We start from the raw sequence: 22,266 nt of genomic DNA on the forward strand, positions 1-22,266 counted from the left end.
CTAGCTAATTACCAACACAGGCCCTGTATGTAGTATGTGCCTTCAATACTTTGTAGTATAATATTATTTATTGTGTAAGGTTAAAGCATAATTGACAATTAGCCTAGATGATTAAACAATAAATTGTTTTTAGGAATGCTTTTTAATATTTCGTATATTATTATAGATTATAGATTATATTTAAATGATGTTAGCATTTTTACTTTTTTTATAATCTCAAATTATGCCATTTTTGCCCCTAATAAACAATACTTGAACAAGTACTATACTCCCATGGGCTAATACCATAGCGTGGAATGGCTTTGCTCCGATTCATCTCCATCAACACTCGGTATCATCATCATCATCAATTTCAGATTCTGTAGAAACCATTTACATCCTTTTCTTCTTCTTCACAAACCCATCAACCTTACAATACAATTTCTCTCTCTTTCACTCACAACTTCCTCACCCTTCGCTCTTCTTCTTCTTCCTCTTCAATGGAGTCTCGTCCCGAGGGTTACAGAAGAAATGTCGGTATTTGTCTAATCAACCCCTCTAAAAAGGTCTCTTCTTCATTACCCTTTTATTTATTTATTTATTATCATGTTACATTTATGTTGATTTAATTTCTAATTTGCAGATTTTTGCTGCTTCTAGGCTTGATATTCCTGATTCTTGGCAAATGCCTCAGGTAATTTCAGCTTTTTATTCTTTGATTAGCTTTGTTCAATTGTTTGTTAAGTGCGTATTTTTTTTTGTTGAAATTGAAGGAGTTGAGTTGATTTTTCTATATAATTTGCATGTTTTGAAAACAAATTTAGAAAATTCAATTATTTCAGTTTTTAAGGATAATGTCAGAGCTGTCTGAATTAGAGATGTCAATTCGGATAATCGGATGGAGTTTGGGTCGGGTCTATTCGGGTCGGGTCTGTTCGGATCGGATATGTTCGGGTCAAAATTATTCTTATAATTCGGGTCGGATCGGGTCAAATTCGGGTCGGATCAAATTTAGGTCATGGTCTATCGAGTACGGGTCGGATATGGGCCGGATTAACTCCAGATCGGTTCATCTTCGGTTCGGATAAATTCGGATCGGGTTAAAAACGGGTTTAACTGGGTGAATTTTGGGTCGGATGAATTTGGGTCGGGTTGATTTCGGTTCGGTCAAATTCTGTTTGATTAAGATAAGGTTGATCCGTTCTGCATTGCACGGACTCGGCCCACCACCCAGCCATACCGGCGTCGACACGACGCGACCCTGGTGCGGACACAGAATACGAGTCGGACTCCTGGGAGAGAAAGTGGACTCGCCTAATTTTGAACAAACATAATTAGGCGGAGTTTTCCCAAGGGTCGGACCTGGATTCCTCCATAAGGGCTGCCATTTTTTTTTTTGTGTTTATTTGTATTTTTTTGTGTAGGATGAAGAAGAAGATGAAGCGTCTTTTTTCAGTTTTTGTACAGTAAGAAGATGAAGGACAAAGGAAGAAGATGAAAGCATCTTTTTTAGATTAAATTTTAGCTTTTTTTTTGTGTTTATTTGTATTTTTTTGTGTACAGTAAGTTATCCAAGCCCAAGACAGCTGTAAAGCTTTGGTAAAGTGGAAAACAGTAAATGCCCATTTAATTATTTTCATTTATTTTATAATATTTTTTTTTTACCCTAGATGCCTTACTAGTTACTAGGTGTTACAGTAGAATAAAGTAACACATTTTCCTACAATTCTACTACGTGTGAAGAACCCTACAATTCTATCTTTTTTTTTTTTTGAGGGAACCCTACAATTCTATCTAATAATATTATAATTTTGACAATTATATTTAATGAAGTGTAATCTTCAATTCTTTATTAATATTTTCCTTTTTATTCTCAAATATTTTCCTTTTATTTTCAACATGCTAGTCTGTACATACTCCATATCTTTTAAATTGTGTAGTTGAAAAGTCATTTTGTTTATTAGTTTCCTTTTCCTCAAAAAAAAAAGTACTCCTAGGAATTTAGTACTACCTATTTAAGATTAGATAGTTATATATTTATCATTTAAAATAATAAAAAAAAAACTTAGATATTTAAATTAGAAATCATCATATTTAATTCTTGGCTACATATTTAAGAGTTAAGATTTTTTTTCTTTTTTGAAACCATTTAAGACTTAGGATTCGAGACAAAGTACCTATTTTTTTTTTTTTACAGTCGATACAAAGTACCTAAATTTGATATCATATTATTTTATTTTTTGTTTTAGAAAAAAGATAATATAATAATTAAAATCTTGTACAATGTAATTAAGATTAGATACAACGTATGTATATCTTCCATCAAAAAAAAAAAAAAATTCAAATTTAGAAATGATAACATTTTAATTTATTTTTTTTACTAGAGAAATCATAACATTGTATAATTTTTTACCACACATTTGATATTAGACATAAACAATACAAAATATATACTACATAAATTAGAAATCATAGTGTATTTTTTCTTTAAAAAAAAAATAGAAATGATAAGAATTTTTTATACTAGAGAAATCATAACATTACAAAATCTAGTACTACATATAATAGATACAAAGTATGTACGACATAAATTAAAAATCATGGTATAAATGACAATTTTTTTTCAAAAGAAATCCTAACATTTCAAAATATTTTACCACTACGTAAATTAGAATAATCATAGTATTTTTTTTTTTTACAAAAATTACACTACATTGCTATTTCGCGGAAAAAATTAGGGGGAAAAACTTTAAATTAGAGGGATGTTAATGATAAATATACTTTCTATGTTGCAAAATTAGGGGGGGGGGAACCTTTAAATTTGTAACAATGAGCATCAAAAAATTTAGTTATATATATATATATATATATATATATATATATATATATATATATATATATATATATATATATATATATATATATATATATAAGATCTTTTGAAATATTGATAGGTCAACCATAAATTTAAATCCGATAAAATTATAAATAAATTAAAAATGATTAAGAGTAATTTATATACATATTAAATTTCTTTTCCTAAAAAAAAATACATACTACGTATTATATTTGTTAGAAAAATATATATATTCTTTGCAAAAAAAATGTTATATATACATTAAAATGATTAGAGAAACAACATTATATTATATTATATTATATTTTCTTCTTTGAAAAAAATGTTAATTCTTTGCGACCTTCAATAATTATTTTTAACTATTATAGAACTCTAAAGGATTATTAAAAATATAACCAAAAACAAAAAAAAAACAAAATCCTTCATTTTCACTCAAATGTACATTTAATGTTATATTGTTATATATTTAGGCTCAAATTAATTTTTAATAAATCCTTCTTATTTTTACTCATTCAAGTGTACGTTCGTTGTAAAATTAAAAAAAAAAGAACTAATTTTTAATTAATATAACACTCGAATTATTAAGATTAATTGTATAATATTCACTCCAACATAGATTATGATAACTTTTGTAAACCTAAATAATCCTAATCACCCTAAATCCTAAACCCTAAACCCTAACCCTAATCCCTAACCCTAAACCTAATCCCAAACCCTAAACCCTAAACCGTTACATAGGCTATGATCATTATAATTCATCATAAACTAAGCTAAGCTAACTAATATCACTAGATCATAACTATTAAACTAAACGTTACGTAGGTTATGATCATTTTGTAAAGATCATTGATCCTCAATCTATAATAATGCAATATAAGACTACTAATATCATTATATCATAAACTTATTTAAAGTTACTTATTCAAACTATGATCATGCCATATAACATATAAGGTTAACTAGTATCATTAGATCATAAGTTTTATTAAACTTAACGTTATGTAGGTTTTGATCATTTTGTAAAGATCATTGAACCTCGATCTATAATAATGCAATATAAGACTACTAATATCATTTTATCATAAACTTATTTAAAGTTACTTATTCAAACTATGATCATGCCATATAACATATAAGGTTAACTAGTATCATTAGATCATAAGTTTTATTAAACTTAACGTTACGTAGGTTATGATCATTTTGTAAAGATCATTGATACTCGATCTATAATTATGCAATATAAGACTACTAATATCATTTTATCATAAACTTAATCAAATTTAAAATTACTTATTCAAACTATGATCATGCCATATAACGTTTAAGGTTGACTAATATCATTAGATCATAAGTTTTATTAAACTTTCCGTTACGTAGGGTATGATCATTTTGTAAAGATCATTGAACCTCGATCTATAATTATGCAATATAAGACTACTAATATCATTTTATCATAAACTTAATCAAATTTAAAATTACTTATTCAACTATGATCATGCCATATAACATATAAGGTTGACTAATATCATTAGATCATAAGTTTTATTACACTTAACGTTACGTAGGTTATGATCATTTTGTAAAGATCATTGATCCTCGATCTATGATTATGCAATATAAGACTACTAATATCAATTTATCAAATTTAATATTACATTTTTAAAATTTATCAATTTATCATAAACTTAATCAAATTTTAAATAACATTATTTTTTTTTGAAACAATTTTAAATTACTTATTCAATCTATGATCATGCCATATACATATCATTTTATCATAACTTAATCAAATTTTTAAAAAGTTGTACTACATACTAGATAGTACTATACAATTATACATAAAAAGAAATGTCCTACACGTATATCAAGTAGGAGAAGTTTATCCTCCCAAAGCACTATCATTATCATCCATCTACTACTCCCATTAAAATTATTCATTCCCTAAAGGAAATTTTGTCAGAAACCACCCGTTTAAAACACTTTTTTGTCAAAAACCACCCGAAAAAAAATTTGTTGTCTAGAACCACCCAATTTTAAAATTTAGTTGCCAAACGCCACATGAGTTTATTTTCCGGCATTGACCCAGAACTCCGGCGTTGACCCAGAACTCCGGCGTTGACCCTACCCTCGTGCCTTGCACGTGACTTTAATGAACCCCTCCCTTATCTTTCTCCTCTTCCTTCTCTCTCCTCTCTGTTCTATCTCTCTCCTCTCTACAAGCTAACTCCATAGCCTCCATTGTTGTTGTCTAAGGTCTAAAATTAGCAAGACCTGCCAGCAGCCTAAATCCCCTTCCGGTAATCCCCTTCCTCTAACTTCCCCTTTCCGGCCAACCTCCCCCTCTCCCCCTTCCCTTGTCTTTCTGGGTGCCGCGTCATCGTTCTTTGTTAGCGGCGTACGTACCTTCTAGGTTTTCAATAAGTCGAAGATTAAACATGCTCCTTGCCAAATTACTGGAATTACAATGTCGAAATTGTTGCAATTGGTGGCGAATTGATGTTTGTAGGCGGCGAATTGGTGAAATTTATGGTGTTGTTGGTGGGCGAAGGTGGCGGTGTGGATGTTGTGTATCGCAGCTGGTGCGATGTGTGTTGGAAGGTGTGGCTGGGTTGCTGCGGTGGGTTGCTGCGGTCGGTTGCTGCGATGTTAGGCTGTTGTTTGGAGTTGTAGGAGATGCGGGTAGCAGGCTCTATGGGAGGCCTAGAAGTGAAAGTGGAACCTCCATGAACAATGTCTACCCCTGCTCTCATTTTTTTTTATTACTTTTGAGATTCTAATGAAGTGCTGGAGTTATTGGTGGCGCCGGCGGTGGCAATAGTAGCGGTAGAGGATGACTTGTGCAAGCTCCATTGTTGTTGACTAAGGTTGTTGCTTCTCAACAATGGTTTGTACTAATTTTTGACCTTAGTCAACAATAATGGAGCTTGCAGAGAGAGGAGGGAAAAGGAAGAGGAGAGAGATAGGGGAGGAGTTCATTAAAAGTGGGTCAACGCCGGAGTTCTAGGTCAATGCCGGAAAATATACTGTTGTGGTGTTTGGCAACTAATTTTTAAAATTGGGTGGTTCTAGACAACAAAATTTTTTTCGGGTGGTTTTTGACAAAAAAGTGTTTTTAGCGGGTGGTTTCTGACAAAATTTCCTTCCCTAAACAATCACATTCAAGCTTCCTCTGCTCCCAAAATATGTCGATTACAATTCTCTTAGCTTTAGCCTCCCCAGCTATCAAGTACTCATACTATTTAAACGATATCCATGGATCTCCAAATTCTCACACCTCGACTGAAATTTTCTCCAATTGTATCATCATCCCTCAGTATCAATGTCTTCACCAAACTCCTCCACGCCTAACCCCCAAAGAAATTCAGCACCAAAAAGGCCTAGTCCTAACCAATTTTCATCATTCGATGACAAACCATTATGGAATCATGTAACTGTTGTCGGAAACGCAACTAGTGGTAGTAATATGAAATGGACCTGCAACTATTGCCTCAAATTAGTGACTGGTTCATACTCAAAAGTGAAATCCCATCTCTTATGTTTGTCGGGTCAAGGTGTCGAAGGATGTAAGGGTATGTCCGATCAAGTTAGGGCACAATTGCAGCAAGAGCATGAAAAGGCGGAGAATTTGAAGAATAGAGAAGCGTATGAATCAAAGAGGAAATTGGATTATGTGACCCTCCCTCCGGGTACTGATTTAATCCAGCCGGAAAAGAAAAAGGGAAGTGTGGAATTCTGTTTTAACGTTGCTGACAGAGATGAGTTAGATAAGGAATGTGCTCGGATGATTTATGCTTCCGCACTTCCATTTTCACTAGTCGGGAATCCTTACTTTCGCCAGTTTTGTCTTAAATTGGCGAACAGTAAGTGTGCTGGTTGGCTACCTCCACCATACAATAGGCTGAGGCTCTCTTTACTTGAGCAAGAGGTAACACATGTTGATACTCTTAATCAGCCTTTCAGAGATTCTTGGAAGAAGAAGGGAGTATCATTATGCTCGGATGGGTGGACTGATTGGCAAAAAAGGCCTCTCATCAATGTCATGGCAGTGTCGGGTGGAGGATCAATGTTTCTCAAAGCTTTTGACACAAGTGGTAACATAAAAGATGCAGATTATGTTGCTAGTCTTTTTCAGAAGGTTATTGACAAGGAAGGTGCTCATAATGTGGTGCACATTATCACTGATAATGCTGGGAACTTCAAAGCAACAGGTGAAAAAATTGAAGCAAAATATCCTCACATTTTTTGGACGCCTTGTGTTGTGCATAGTATGAACTTAGCACTCAAAAGCATCTGCGAGCCCACTGCCAATTCAAGCCAGTATGATGACTGTAAGTGGATCTCTTCCTTACTGTCATATTGTGATGCCATTGTTATATTTGTTTTGAATCATCAGAAGGCCCTTACTATTTTTCAAAAACATTCAAAGCTTGCACTTCTTAAAGTAGCAGAAGCACGTTTTGCCTCACATGTTATCATGGCAGGACGTTTGTTTGAAACAAAAAATGCTCTTGAAAAAATGGTTTTAGATGTTGAATGGAAAACATTAAGGAAGACACAATTAGAAAGCAAGGCTAATCAGGTTAAGGAATGTGTGATTTCGGATAGATGGTGGGACAAAGTTGAATATTTTCTGAGTTTTACAGCCCCCATTAATAATATGTTGAGGAAAGCTGATCTTGATACTCCATGTTTGCATCTAATATATGACATGTGGGATACCATGATTGAAGAGGTTAGAGAGAAAATTTATGAGCAAGAAGGCTTAGATAGAATTACTGGAAAATCCTCTTTTTTTTTTTTATGTTATTCAAGGTGTTTTGGTATCAAGATGGAATAAAAGTAATACTCCCCTTCACTGTATGGCTAATTCATTAGTTCCGAAATATTATAGTGAGTCTTGGTTACAAGGAGGTAGTGCATTGGTTCCAAGGGTTGCACCTAATGTTGATCGAGAAGTATCTCAAAACAGAGATTTGTGTTTCAAAAAGATGTTCAAAAATTCTGATGATCTTAGAAAAGTTTATGCTGAATTTGGACAATTCTCTGGGACATTGGGCTTTTTCAGTGAACATCATGTAATGGAAGCTAGGGCTCATGAAGATCCTTTGAGTTGGTGGGCTAGTTATGGTTCATCAACACCAACTTTGCAAGCATTGGCTTTCAGATTACTATCACAACCTGCATCTTCCTCCTGCTATGAAAGAAACTGGAGTTCTTTCTCTAATATTCATTCCATCGCGAGGAATAGGCTAACTTCAAAAAGAGTGGAAGCTCTTGTCTATGTCCATACCAATTTAAGAATGATGTCTAGGAAGAAAGATGAGTACAAAAGAGGTCCATCTAGTTATTGGGATGTCGGTGAGTATTTCAGATTATATTTTAAAGTACTCATAGTTTCAACAAATATTAATATATTTAGTTTAGTTTTGGAATACTGATTTTTTTTTTTCATTATTTTTTAGGTGGAGATTCACTATTTATTGATGATGAGTATGTTGAAGGTTTTGAGAATTTATTTCTTGAAGATACTGAAGATGGATTTTTTAATGATGAAGAGCAAGGGAACTAGAATCTAAGATGATGGACTTTTTGAAGATGATGAACTTTTTGAAGATGATGAATAAGTGGAGTTTTTGACGTTCTAGAGCTTTAGGCTATGATTCTGTTTTTTTTTTCCTTTTCTTTTTTGTTTGGTTAAGTTCAAGTTTCATTAGACTATGATGTTTTATTTCTGTTTTTTTCCCTTCTTGTTTGTTCTAAAAAAGTGGAACTACAACTTTATGTATTAAGATTTTACAATCAGTAATATAGTTAAAATTTCCATTATTCTGATTTTTAATATCAAAAATGTATGTTAATGCCTTGGTTAAAAATATATTATTTTATCAAAAATATATATATATGGATTATTAAACACCGTGTCCCCGAGTCCATATCCTAAATTTAGACTCTTTTAAAACGTGTCCCCGGATCCTTGATTTTAGAAATTTTCGAGTCTGACACTTGGACCCGTACCCGAGTCCGACACCCGTACCCGAGTCTGTGCATCCTAGGATCCGTTGATTCATTAAATTGGTCAATTTCAATTCAATCCCTTTTGTGTTTGGCTGGATTTTAATCGAGTTGACCCAATTCATATTTAAATAAGGTTATTTTTAAACTAGAGTTATTATTGAGTTTTTACCTTATTATTGGGTCAATATCAAGTCATTCATGTATCATACGGAGTATATTTTATCGAGTTAAAAGAAGAGGTTTTAATGTTCAAGTATTACAAACTATTTGTAGCAAATTTTTGATGAGATGAATATAAAGCTTAGAAAATAATTTTATATAATTGGTATATACATGAAGTAAACTTGTTACTCCGGATTATTTCTTTGTAGTAAAAAACGTAAACTTATTAATAATAACGGAGCAGTATAAGAACTTGAATAAAAAGGTCAAAACTTAATTATGGCCTGGTTAAATTCAGATCGGGTAAAAATCAAATCAAGTTAAAATCGGATCGGATTAATATCAGTTCGGGTCAAAACAGATCGGATTAGATCGGTTATTTGCCAGGTTAATTTCGGATCGGGTTGAGCTCGGGTCGGATCAAATCGGTTCGGTTAGAGTTCAGGTCGGGTCAAATCGGATTCGGGTTGAGTTCAGGTCGGATCAAATCGGTGCCGGGTTACGTTCAGATTGGGTCGAATTCGGATTCGGGTTGAGTTCAGTTCAGTTACAGATCGGGTTTGGGTCTTGAATTTCTCGAATCAAATCGGATCGATTACAGTTCGAAACGGATAGTTTTTTTCGGGTCGGTTCGGTTTGACACCTCTAGTCTAAACTCTGAAGCACTATGAATGCCCTGCTAAACAGTCCGTATAAAATTTTAGGTCCCTAAAAAAATTTCAATTATTTTTGGTGCAGGAAAACTACAAATTAACCTTGAAAATATTGTGTTTAAACAAGGCAACTAGGCACATTTTTACCCAATATTTCAATTGCTTTGAACTTTTGATTGAATTCAAATATGCAGCTCATTGTATTGATACAGTCACAAGTATAGGTTATTTATATCCATGAATTTTATAAACAAATTTGCTGCATAAAGTGCTTGTAATTACTAATTTTTAAGAGGGGGATGAACTGGAAAGAAAGAGAAAATACCTATACCCAATTGCTATTATTATTGATATAAAATGGTTAAAGAAAAGCAATACAAACACTAAAAACTTCATAGAAAAAAAAAGTCAAAGAAAAGTACCAAGGCTGTCATGTGAGAAAAGGAGTGAAGAGTAATAAAAAAAAAATATGGATAGAGCAACTATTCAAACCCAAGACTAAAACCCACCTAGCCACTCATCATAATATGATCACTCACCTTACCGCTACTATTTTTGTACATTACATTACTAAATCAAAGGATTCGAAGGCCCCGTTATCTTTGTATCTTGATAGCTATGGGATACTAAAATGTTGGGATTTTGTAATATAATTTAAGAGAACATCTCTTTATTGAGGAAGTGGTGGTGTTTTCACATTTGATGCGTTAATAGGTTTAAGAGCAAGTTTAGCCCTAAGTCTTAAGACTTGGGGTGACATCATCATCTTGATTCTTAACACTTATGTTTAAGACTTCCCCTATTTTTCTTCTTAAATCTTAAGCAAGTCTCAAGTTGAGTCTTGAAATTCCAAAACTCGCATTAAGACCTGAGATTGAGACCTACCTTAATTTTATTTTTATTATCGTTTTTTTTTTTTTTTTTTTTTTTTTTTACACTTTTCTACATATAATATCTCATATATTTGAGTCTTAGGGCTAAAGTGATAAATTTAGGCAAGTTTTAGTGAGTCTTAACAAGAATTTGATGACATCATTTTCAATGGGGACCGCCAAAAATGATGTCACAACTTGGGGCTAAACTTGTTCTATAGTTATTCAAGCGCTTGGAAGTTACTTTCACATTAATCATTTCTCTATTGGTAATATTCAAGGAATGTAAAGGAGAATGCATTGTTTTTTGGGAATAAGTAATCTTATTTAGGAATCGAGCATACTTGGGTTGCTCTTGTAAAGTATGGCCAATACCAGTAAACCTTGCCAAATTTGGTTGAATTTTCTCTGAATCTAACTTTTCTTCTTCTGCAAGTAGAAAAGGGTAGAGGAGCAACATTTTAGTATCCTTTGACTGTCCTTGTAGATTGTGAATTGCATGTCATATTCCTACATTTTAGTATCCTTTGACTGTCCTTGTAGATTGTGAATTGCATGTCATACTCCTATACAATCTTATGAATGATGGATGGTGTATCTTAGAACTTTCATTGTCAGAGGTAGTCAAGGGACCCTCTTGATTGTTTGTTCGGGGTAGCTTATTAAGTTGCTGAGAATTTTTGATATGGTTGTTTTACTTTCATGATAGGAGAGTGTATTCCTTTTACTACCAGCTTGTGAAAAAGCCAAATTCAAAATCCTTCCCTTTTTTTGTAACTTTATTTTGAATGTTGAGGTTTTCAAGTGTGTGAAAGCTTTTCTCTTGGTTGCTAGATTTCTACTTACACGAGGGGACATGGAATCATTTGTTTTTGCATTGTCGTGTGATGATGTTTCTTTATGATAGGTTATCTGCATGTGAATCATAGAATCACTCTGATCTATGTGGTTTGGTCGGCCTATTATGTTGGTGCTTTGGTTGGGTAAGAATAATTGGTTTTACCATGGTTGCGAGTTTTCTTTAGTTGCTTTATGTGAGCAAGTGCCAAATGATGTATTAGCTTCTCTTTAGGTTGTTTATTGCAATATGTTTTCTTATCTCAATAATTAAAAAAATAAATAACTAAAGAAAGAAAAAAATGGGGTTGATTATTGATTTTTAAGATTCCATGCACAACCCTTTGGTTGTCTCCAAATGATAGTATAATTTTATTATCTCTCTCTGTCTAGCGGAAACCCCTTTCTTGATGTGTTGATTATTGTGTTAAGCCCAGGGCTGATGCTATTGTGTTTGCAGGGTGGCATAGATGAAGCTGAAGATCCCCGAAATGCAGCCATCAGGGAGCTTAGGGAAGAGACTGGAGTAACTTCAGTGGAAGTCCTTGGAGAGGTTAGAATTCTAATTTGTTTTACTTAAGCTAAGTGTAGATGATGCTTTTTAATATTTTTAAAATTTGTGTAGTGTGTCATGTCATGTGTTGACTACTCTTTCCATAGAAGTAGGGGCTTGATACAAGGGAATTTCGGAAGCAATTTAGGCTCCGTTTGTTTTAATGGATAACAAATTTTGGGAAAATGATTCTCCATGGAAAATAATTTCCAAGGGAAAATACAGCTGTGAAAATAGATTTCCTTTGTTTGTTTCCCTACAAGAAAACTTATCAGGAAGGGGAATAGGAGTGGAAGAGAGAAGAGAGAGGACAGGTAAGGGATGTGTAGGGTAGGGAGGTGGCATACTTTCCTTTAGAAGGAAAACATTTTCTACTCATGGGAGAATTATATTCTACCTTTGGGAAAGTTGTTTTCCATTCCTTTACTTACCAAACAATGGAAGATGAGAACTAGGAAAATGTTTTCCGTCAAAACAAACGGAGGGCTTAATGGCTCTCTGAATTTTGTGATGGCTCCTAGGTTTTTTGTGTACTTAATGTCTATTAATAACATATGAAGTGATAGACAGGATAGACCAAGAGAGCTATACCAGTATGTAAACTTAATGAGAAGCATATAAAAGATACATGATATCTATTTTGGTGTAAGTATAGGGGTAAGTAAATGCTCTAAATACAACGTTTCTACTCAATGCTAATGATGCTTATATATCCCATCTATCTTTATATTCAGAGGCCTATCATGTATATGTGCCTCTATCCAAGCTCAACTTTTTTGATAACATATTTCAGGCTTACTGATGTAGCTTTTGTTTGCATTTGTAAAGGCTTATTTTTTGCACTGAAGACTTTTGGCCATGAATTTGTCTTTTTATCTAAATTCCTAGGCGTGACTGGCTATCATCTAATTCATATCTTAAATGCTTTTAAGGCCAAACAACTTGAATTTAAGTTTTTGTTTCACTTTCATGGATTTACAGCTTTGATCTGTTCTCAAGTATGTTACTTTTTACAGATTTTGGTTGCAAACCCTGGTTTTGCAATGTTTTTTTCGCAAATTGGCAAACCCTAGTATGCTGAAATGGAATCTTTTAAGCATAACTGGCTATGTCTTATACAAAGTATTTCATATATACACTTTAACTTTGTTTTATTAAAACAGGTTCCCTATTGGCTGACTTATGATTTCCCTCCAGATGTAAGGGAGAAACTCAGGCATCGATGGGGATCAGACTGGAAGGGTCAAGCCCAACAGTGGTGAGTGCTGACCTCAATATGCCATTTTGTTGTTTTGCTTTGTCATTCTGGTGCTCATCATTTGTTGAATTCACCTTTAGGGTTGTGAATTAAGGTTGTTGGGAGTGGCTTGGAAATAGTGCTGATATTTAGATGTTTGTCATGATTTCTCTTTGGGGTATTTTCTGTAATGAGTTTTAATCCAATAAATTAAGGGTTATGATCCAAATCCATTTTTTGTCTTTGGTTCGTTCATATTACCCTTTGGTTCTCTCTTTTCAATTCTCTTATCCATTGTCTTGGTGACACTTAGCTTGTTAACTAGGTAAGTAGGTACTAGGTAGTGAAAATTTTGTATTATGCAATTATAATTTTTAGCTGTTGCTCAAAAAAGCAACTATTAATAGCTAGTTGAGCAACTAGCTGTTTCAAAAAAAAAAAAAAAAAAAAAAAAAAAAAAAAAAAAAAAGCAACTATTAAGCAAAGCTACTCCCTCCGTTTCATAATTAGAAGCCTATTTTCCAAATTTTCACGGAAATTAAGAAAGTTGATTAGAAGTACAAATATGCATGTGGGGTTAGAGAGAGATAGAGAGAAAAAAAAGTGGTTGAGAATTATTGAAGAGTTGGAGAGAGAAAGTGGTGGGAATTGATGTCTAAAGTACAAAAACAAATAGAAAAAGGATGACAACTCATCAAAAAGAGGGTATCATTGTCAAAAAGTACTATCTTGTCTATCTATAAATAGAAATAGGCTTCTAATTTTGAACACCCAAAAAAGGAAAACAAACTTCTAATTATGAAACGAAGGGAATACTATTAAGGAGCAAAGCTATATAAGGTTTTTTTAATTGGGTGATTAACATATTTTAAAAAGATTCTTTTGCTCCTATCACCAATTATCAGAAGTTTATGTTACTAGACAATATAGTTGCATTTTAAAGTGAGGTTGAGGTATTTAGTACAAATGTTTTTGTTAGAAATGTTACCGTCTTAGGACATTTTGTATACTGCTATACTCTGAATCTGCTGGAAAGCAGGTTAGACATTCAACTGCTATGTCTGCAGGCCTGCAGCCTTGATAATTTTTGGTAAACTTTCTTTTGAGTCTTGTCACCTGTGATACACGGGGACATCTATGGGTGGTTCCTGAAACTTCTCTAATACGAGAAGCACCAAGGAATGACTATGGGGTGCCTCTAAAGAATAGGGGATGAGAAATGTAAGAGGGGGGGGGGCAGCAGTGTGGGGGGACGCTTTAAGGATGGTTGGGGAGTTTATACACCCATTTTCTTCCTTTTGAAATACATTTGTTTCTGACATGAGGGGGAGTTTTAAACCAAATCTGAGATGACTTCTGTTCAATAATTCAATGTTACTCCATAGAAACAGCTTTACTGCCAATTCATAAGAACAGCACTACATTTGTTATACATGTTTTGTTAGATAATAACAGAAACTGATACTCATAAGTAATACTTCATTGATTATTGAAAGTAAAGTTTCATATTGACAGGGGTTCAATAAAGTGGATCTAGAAAAGTTGTTTAAATGGACAGATAACAATAAATGAAAGGAGTATTAAAAATTTCCACACCCTCAATAAAAATAACTTGATTCTGATTAAGCGAGCAGGTTTCTAATGAAATTGCTGGGAAATGAGGATGAAATCAATCTCTTGGCCGATGGCACTGAGAAGGCTGAATTTGGAAAGTGGGCATGGATGACACCCGAGGAAGTAGTGGAGCATGTAAGCTGTCTGCTCTGTTAGACCAAGTTATTATACTCGTAGTTTGTACTCCATAGTATAAGCTCATCTTGCTTTATCTTATATGAGTACAAAGTAACAGATCCTTTTTTTACAATGCAGGCTGTGGAGTTTAAAAAGTCTGTCTACGAAGAAGTCTTGAAAGCTTTTGCACCTCATCTTCAGTGAAAATTCTCAAGTTGTCTTCATTCCTCCGGCTTCTTCTCATTAGACAACATCAATTTGCGACAATTTCAGCTTTGTAATAATGTGTTTTGTATACTTCTATGAGAGTTTATAATGAAGTAATATGGAATACTTGAGGACTTGAAAGACTCGAATCATTGTGGAGTTATTTTTAAGGAAATTTTGAGTTTTGCTACCACCAAAACACCTTGATTTGACTATTGCTACCCATTTAAATTTAATTTTATTTTGCTATCTCCAAAAGTTACAAAATATAGCTTTTGCTACCATTTAACAGAATTCGTAAGTTCCGTTAAGTGGGGTTCATTATCTCATTAAATTATGATTTAATTTATTTAAAAAAACTTTAAAAATAATAAAATAATTTCAGCCATTGCTCCCCTTCCCGTTCTGGCTGCCAGCACCCAAACGATGATTCCCTGACGCCGACGACTAGGGTTGTCAAAGGGGTGGGGCTAATGTTGGCCTTTCCATCCCCAACCTCACCTAAAATTTTCATCTCCATCCCCACCCCATCCTTGCGGCGGGCCCAAAATCCATCCCTATCCTCACTCTGGCGGGTAAAAATTCCAAAACCATCTCCGTCCCACCCCCACTTGGATATCCATCCACACTAAATCCCCACCTAAGACCCGCCTAACCCCCGCCTTCTATTACACAATCCAACATAATTAATATAGATTACCAAAAAAAAAAAAATTATTGTTAATATTATACAATTTTTTAGTTATAATATTAGTGTACTACGGAGTACAAATTATTAATATATCTACTATTTTATTTTAATAAATTTTTGTATATAAAATAAGTATATAATTTTGTTTTTAAAAATATATAGATGTGGGTGTGAGGTGGGGATGAGGCGGGTACGAAGTGGGGTGCGTGGAGCAGGGCGGGTCTCCTACTTGACCTGCCCCACTAACATCCCTACCGACAACCTCACCCCCCCTTTCCCCACCCATGGGGTCGCCCACCTCCCTCCCCTTTCCCACTCTCGACTTCCCTCACCCTAAAATCATCGAGAAATATGGAATAGGAGGAATCCCTAATAATTCATTAAATTATACGGAGTAATTAGTAGCTGCTATGTTTGCTTAAATCAAATTGGTACAAATATAAAATCAAGTAATATCAAATCAATTGGGGCAACTGTATCAGAATTGGAAAGACTTTAAAGGTAAAAGAGAAGATGTGGAGCGAATGGCAAACACTTCAATGTAATTGCTCACAGACTGACTGATATATGGGGGATGTGTTGAATCTTGGGCCAGTCTCCCCATTTGGTTCCTTTTGCCCAAAATCCTCCAGAGATATGGAATTCGTGTACTCGAAAATGGAGTCCAAGCATTCATCTTACATCTGTGGGGGTAGCTGAGTGTGGGAAAGGGGAGAGAGGTGGGCACCGTGGGTGGGGAAAAGGGAAGGGTAGGGTCGTCGGCACTGGGGGATCATTTGGGCACCAGCAGCACGCACAGGGAAAGAGGAGGGGTGGAAGGAGGGGGAGTAGTGGCTGAGATTTTGTTATTATTTTTAAAGTTTTTCATATGTTTTTTAATAAATTAGATCATTATTTTTTGAGATAATCCACTTAACAGAATTCTAACGGATTTTGTTAGATGGTAGTGTAGACACCTAAATATTTCTCCGCCAAACCAAACCCGATGATGAACAACCTTTCACCGCCATTATTGGTCGGGTTGAGTATTTAATCTTTGGAGTACTTAAATCCATATTCAATCCCATACATCTCATAAACCAAGCTAATTATTAGCCCATTTTCCTAAACCATAACTTATTTTCCAGTTTTCGTGTCCACATCACAAAACCAAGCTAAACTGATTTTGTGGCTCTATAATTTTGATACAAATATTAGTTGGTTGAATAGGTCTTGAAATGAAGAAAACATGAGCAAAACACTAAACTCGGCCCAAAACCGACACCCATTCACTAAAATGGCCATATATTAAAATCTATAAAAGATTATGACCTGATTTTAATTGGGTTAGAAAGTAAACATGAAGATCTTTCCAATGATATATTATATGCTTTATTTCGAGTTACAAGTCAAAAGTTACCGAAATTTAACAAACACATAAAATCTGGAAAATACCGTGCCACAGTAGAAATACGTCTGCCGTGACACGGAAAATTTCTAGGGTTTCTTCGACGTACTCTTCGTTTCTAGGGTTTTGTGCTTCACCCCTCATATTTTATCTATAAATACGAGGTTGATTTCATCAGTTTTTGGGCACCAAACAATTCTCTCTTTCTCTCTTATACACAAAATCATTTTCTCTTTCTCTTTAATTCTCTAGCCTAAACACTAGCCTTCCCTATTCTTAGGGGTGAAAGTTTGGATTTCAGTTTGGTTTATTGCCCAAACCGAAACCGAAACTGAACCATTGTATTTCGGTTTTTGAATTTTGCAAACCACACCACACCGTATTAGTTTTGAAACCGAACCAAACTAAACCACTTAAATTTCAGTTTTCTTAAAAAAGCCAAACCACACCGATTTAAATTGGCCAAAAAATCAACACTTAAAAAAATAATCATCAACATGAAGGAAACAGCAGGCATGTAAGGAAGTAGCAGGTAGCAGCATAACACAATGATAGTGGCTTAGTAGAACAACAATAGTTGGGCTGTTGATTTGAATCTAAGAGACATGAGTGAATCTTTTGATTTGAGAGAGGACTCCGATAGTAGAGGACTAGAGTGAGAGCGGTTGGATAGTGGATGACAGAGTATCGGATAGTAGACGCAGGAGTGTCAGACGGTGGACGCCGGAGTGAGGGAGTGAGAGTTAGTCAATTAGAGAGTGAAGGAGGCTGAGAGGAAATGAGGAATGATAGATTAGGGTTTTTTTTTTTATTTTTTTTACAACTTTATATATTTAGGGTAGAAATCAGATTGGGTTAGGCTATATAATTGGGCTATGGGCTGAAATTCGGTTTTTCGGTTTTTCAATACCAGAAACCGAAACCAAACCGAAAACCGAATTATTATTTTTTTTTGAAACCAAACCAAACCATATTAGAAAAAAACTGCACCATATTTCTAATTCGGTTTGGTTTGCGGTTTGGTTTTAAATTGCATTAGTTTCACCCCTACCTATTCTCTCATCATATATCCCTTATTAAGCACTCCCCGAAGTCCATACAACACTCGATGTTCCATACTTAAACCAAGGCGTAAAAGGTAGAATTGATTGAGGGTTTTGACCAAATCAACTCTACTTTTATATTTAGTTTAAAATCAATTTGATTTATATTTTAATTTTCTTGGCCCGATTAACTATAATCAGAATTCTATTGGGGTTTTTGTTGGCCCTAATCCACCTCCTGTCCACTATGTTCAGCACATAGTCAATTCTCGATGGAGGAGACGTGGTGTTATTAGAGTACACAACTCTGGAAGGTATCATCGATCCTTTATTCCTCATCATCTCAACTTTAATTCTACCTGTCTTTGGGTAAGAATTCATGGTCATCCTTTCTTATATTTAATTCATGAATGGGCTACTCAAATTTTATCTCATGTTAGCTATATTGAAGAGTTTGAATATATGGGTAATGGTCTTCCACCTGCTACGGATTTGCGTGTCAAAATGGTGGTTGACTTGAGCCAACCTTTGGTTCTTGGCTGTTTTGTGTCGTTAATAGGGGATCGTATTGTCTGGGTTCACTTTCATTATGAAGGTGTCTTTCTTTTTTGCAAGAATTGTGGTTTTGTAGGCCATTCTGAGACCCGCTGCCGCATGAAGAAGGAGGTGGCTAAGCGCAGGCTTAAGTGTTGAGTTGCAGCATTGGAAACTCATGGCATGAGGGTCTTATATGGACCTCTTGATTTCTCTTATTATACTAATCTTATGAAGGGTTTGGCTAATATTTCTAGGTACAGAGAACCAAAGACCAATTTGGTCAGGCTTGAGGAACTTGAGGATATTCCGTTTGAAGATAGAAACAGAGCAGGTGATGGTAGAGTTTTCTCATACTAGCGGAGGCATCGGTGGTTAAGATGCCTTCTTCACTAGATCGGAGAACAACTCTGACTCATCTACGGACTACCCTACCCCGTCTCATGCCCAAAGCCTGCAAGCCCAAAGCCCACTGGAGACATGACTAGGCCTAGGGCCTGGTCCTTATGCTGAATTCATGCCTTCTGCTAGAAGGAGTTTGAGACTTTTCTCTCATGTAGCTTCTATTGCACGAGTTCAAGTGGTAAACCCTACATCTAGTTTTTGTAGCTTTCAAGGAACTAACCATATTTCTACTGCTTTCTTTCAATCAACAGAGGTGCCTCTCTCTTCAGTGGGCCCTACCCACAACATCTCTTCACTTTTCACTTCGGCTCCATTTATTAACCAAAATGCAGGTTTGCAAGGCCCAAAGAGTTCCCCCCGCCCCTCAACCATAAGTTACTGATAAAGGGAAAGGGATTACTATTTCTCATCCTCCAACCTTTGAAGTTGGAGAATCATTAGCTGCTCCCACTATAGAAGGCGTGCTGCTAGCCTTGCTACTCATGTTTATCAGCCTGTTATGGCTCCTTCGCCACTGGAATTACCTCATCCGTCGGTTCGTTTGCTTAATTTAATGCCGAAAATTTCTGACTTAAGGCCAAAACCTACTATGGTGCTGCTCTCCCTAACTGTGGATGAAATTATAGACACTGCAAATTGCCTTATTCAAGCAACAAGGCAACTTGCACGTTCTCTCAGACTCTCTGGCTCCAAAGTTCATCCTCTTCGTTCGTAGGCCGTCGTATCCTCTTTTTCATCCGTATTCACCATCTTCATTTGGTGGGGACTCTCGAACTTACCTCTAACAGAATTTGATCCTCCAAATTTTCCGGCTTCCCCTGTTACTGCAATTAATGTGGATGATCTATTCAACTCACAATCACGTTCCCACTCTTCCTTTTCAATTAAAAAAAGAAAAGGAGGAAATGCACTTTCTGTTTTTTCGGTAGGGGTCTTCAATGTCCGTGATAGCTCTACAGATCTTGAATGGGGCGAGAATAAGCACAAGAATACCCTTAATAGATGGGCTGACAAGGGCGGTTTTGCTCTCTGGAAGCCTAACGTTGTTGGTCAGATGCGGTTGTGTTCCAAAGCTATTTTCGATGATGACATGGCTCAAGTTTGGGGTGTTACATTTACAGTAGATAAATATATTCTGATTGTTGCAAGGAAAAGGAAATCACGCTCCTTCTCTCTCGATTCAACTGGCTTGAGTACTTATAAAAAGAAGAAATTTTTGAAGCAACTTCTATTCGAATGAATGCCACTATGACTGGAATGGATTGGGAAAGCAATCAACAACTTGTGTATCCGAAAGTGGATATGTGTGATGAGGTCGCTGCATCGTTTAACACCCGAGTGGTTTATGAAATGTGTTGTTTGGAATTGTAGGGGTTTAAACGATCCACATGCCCCTACTCGTCCTTATTTAATGTGGCTAATTAGTTCTAAAAAACCAATGTTTTTATTTTTATCGAAAACTAAAGTAGTAGTTGATGTTGCTAAGCCCTTGTTAGATGTTTTTACCCCTTCAACCTTTTTTGGAGTAGATGCAGTAGGTTCTGGGGGGGGGGGCTTATGCTTTTTTCTTGGACAAGTTCTTTAGTAACTTGTGTTTTCTCTTCTCCTAATTTCATTTTGTGTAAGATAGTTAAAGCTAATGACATAATTAATTATGTTGCTTTTGTTTACGGTGCTCTTTTTCTTGATGATAGATTTGTTTGGTTTCGGAAAGTCTGACTTTCCGTGGAACAAAACCCGACCCCAAGACCCGTTCACAATTAATATAACTAAAATACATAATTAACAACATAAAGAGAAAAGACAATATTACCCTTGATGCGCGCTTCGCTCGATCGACGAGCTTTTACTTGGAAAGCTTCGAGTCCCGCACGTGCGTAGACCTCCGACAGAAATCCACCCATCCCGTCTCTACTCGGAGTTTAGCCGAGCTAGACCAAAAATAAACTAACTCGGGTTTTAATGAACTTAAAAGGTTTTCTCTCTTTGGATATGCCTTATTGAGTTCAACTCTAGTGGAATTCACAAATCCCAATACATGGGTATTTATAGAGAATTCACACAAAAATTCCACTTTCCCATCAATGTGAGAGAGTTGGTAAAAATCATTTTTCCATTTTATTTTTAATTCAAAAACAAAAGAAAAAAAGCAAAGCAATAATTAATCAACAAGTGGCAACAAGGAGGGAGAGGGTAGGTGATGCGTGGTAATCTAGGTCGTTGAAAACTAAAGCACCACCAATCAAACAATGAAGAAAGTCAAACTTATTCCTAGTATAGGACAAGTCCGAGTCGAACCACGAGGAATGAGAGGGAGAATGCTATAGCCTATGGTCAAGCTACTTCGAAGAATGATAGGTGAAGTGAATTGAATTGTAACTAAGGTTTTAATCAACTAATCAAGTTAAGAAAAATCAATATGCTAAACACTAGGGATTAAGGTTCCACATGCAAGCTCAATGACTATGCCAATTGATGAAGAACTCAATTGATTCAAACATTGCAAAGGACAAACAATAGTTGCAATTAATAGAATTCAAGAGCTATTTCCTATAAGTCAAGCTAGGGTTCACTATGAATGACTAACAAGGAAAATCACAATTAAATTCAACCAATTAAAGCAATTATCAAATCAAGGGTTCATGTCATTGAAATTTGCTATGCAATCTAGATTAATCATCTAGGTTGATCACTCTTAATCAAATTAATCACATACACAACTATGTCAACCAATTTAATTGCAACAATTCAATCAACCGAGAATCATCAACTAGTAAAAATCATCAATCAAGCATGCTTCCCCTTCTCCCTAGCTACCAATCTACTCACAAATCATAATGGAATTGAAAAACAAAGCCAATTGAATTACAAACATCATCATTTCAAGTTTAATCAAAGAGAAAATCAAATTCAACAAATTCTCAAACCAAAGATCAACAATCAAATCAAACATTCAAGAATTAAAAGAAAGAGCAAGCAAAAGTAAATTCAAAGAAAGAAATTCTCACTAATTTTCATTGATTGAAGAAGAAATCCAAGCTCAAAGATGTAATTTGAAGTACAAAACAAGTAATCTAAAGTTTCTCTCTCTACTTTCTCTCTC

At 35.0% G+C, this 22,266-nt stretch overlaps 1 pseudogene across 1 annotated transcript; it reads left to right on the forward strand.

Annotated features, from left to right (window-relative positions):
- The first annotated feature begins 296 nt into the window (after positions 1–296).
- Positions 297–15,288, forward strand: LOC145576493 (nudix hydrolase 26, chloroplastic-like; annotated as a pseudogene). The gene is made up of 6 exons (XR_014098406.1): positions 297–545; positions 623–673; positions 11,836–11,928; positions 13,092–13,186; positions 14,800–14,914; positions 15,035–15,288. The product of XR_014098406.1 is annotated as a nudix hydrolase 26, chloroplastic-like (transcript).
- Positions 15,289–22,266: the final 6,978 nt, after the last annotated feature.

Source organism: Chenopodium album, chromosome 13 (assembly GCF_948465745.1).
Source record: "Chenopodium album chromosome 13, dcCheAlbu1.1, whole genome shotgun sequence".
Classification (NCBI taxonomy): Eukaryota; Viridiplantae; Streptophyta; class Magnoliopsida; order Caryophyllales; family Amaranthaceae; genus Chenopodium; species Chenopodium album.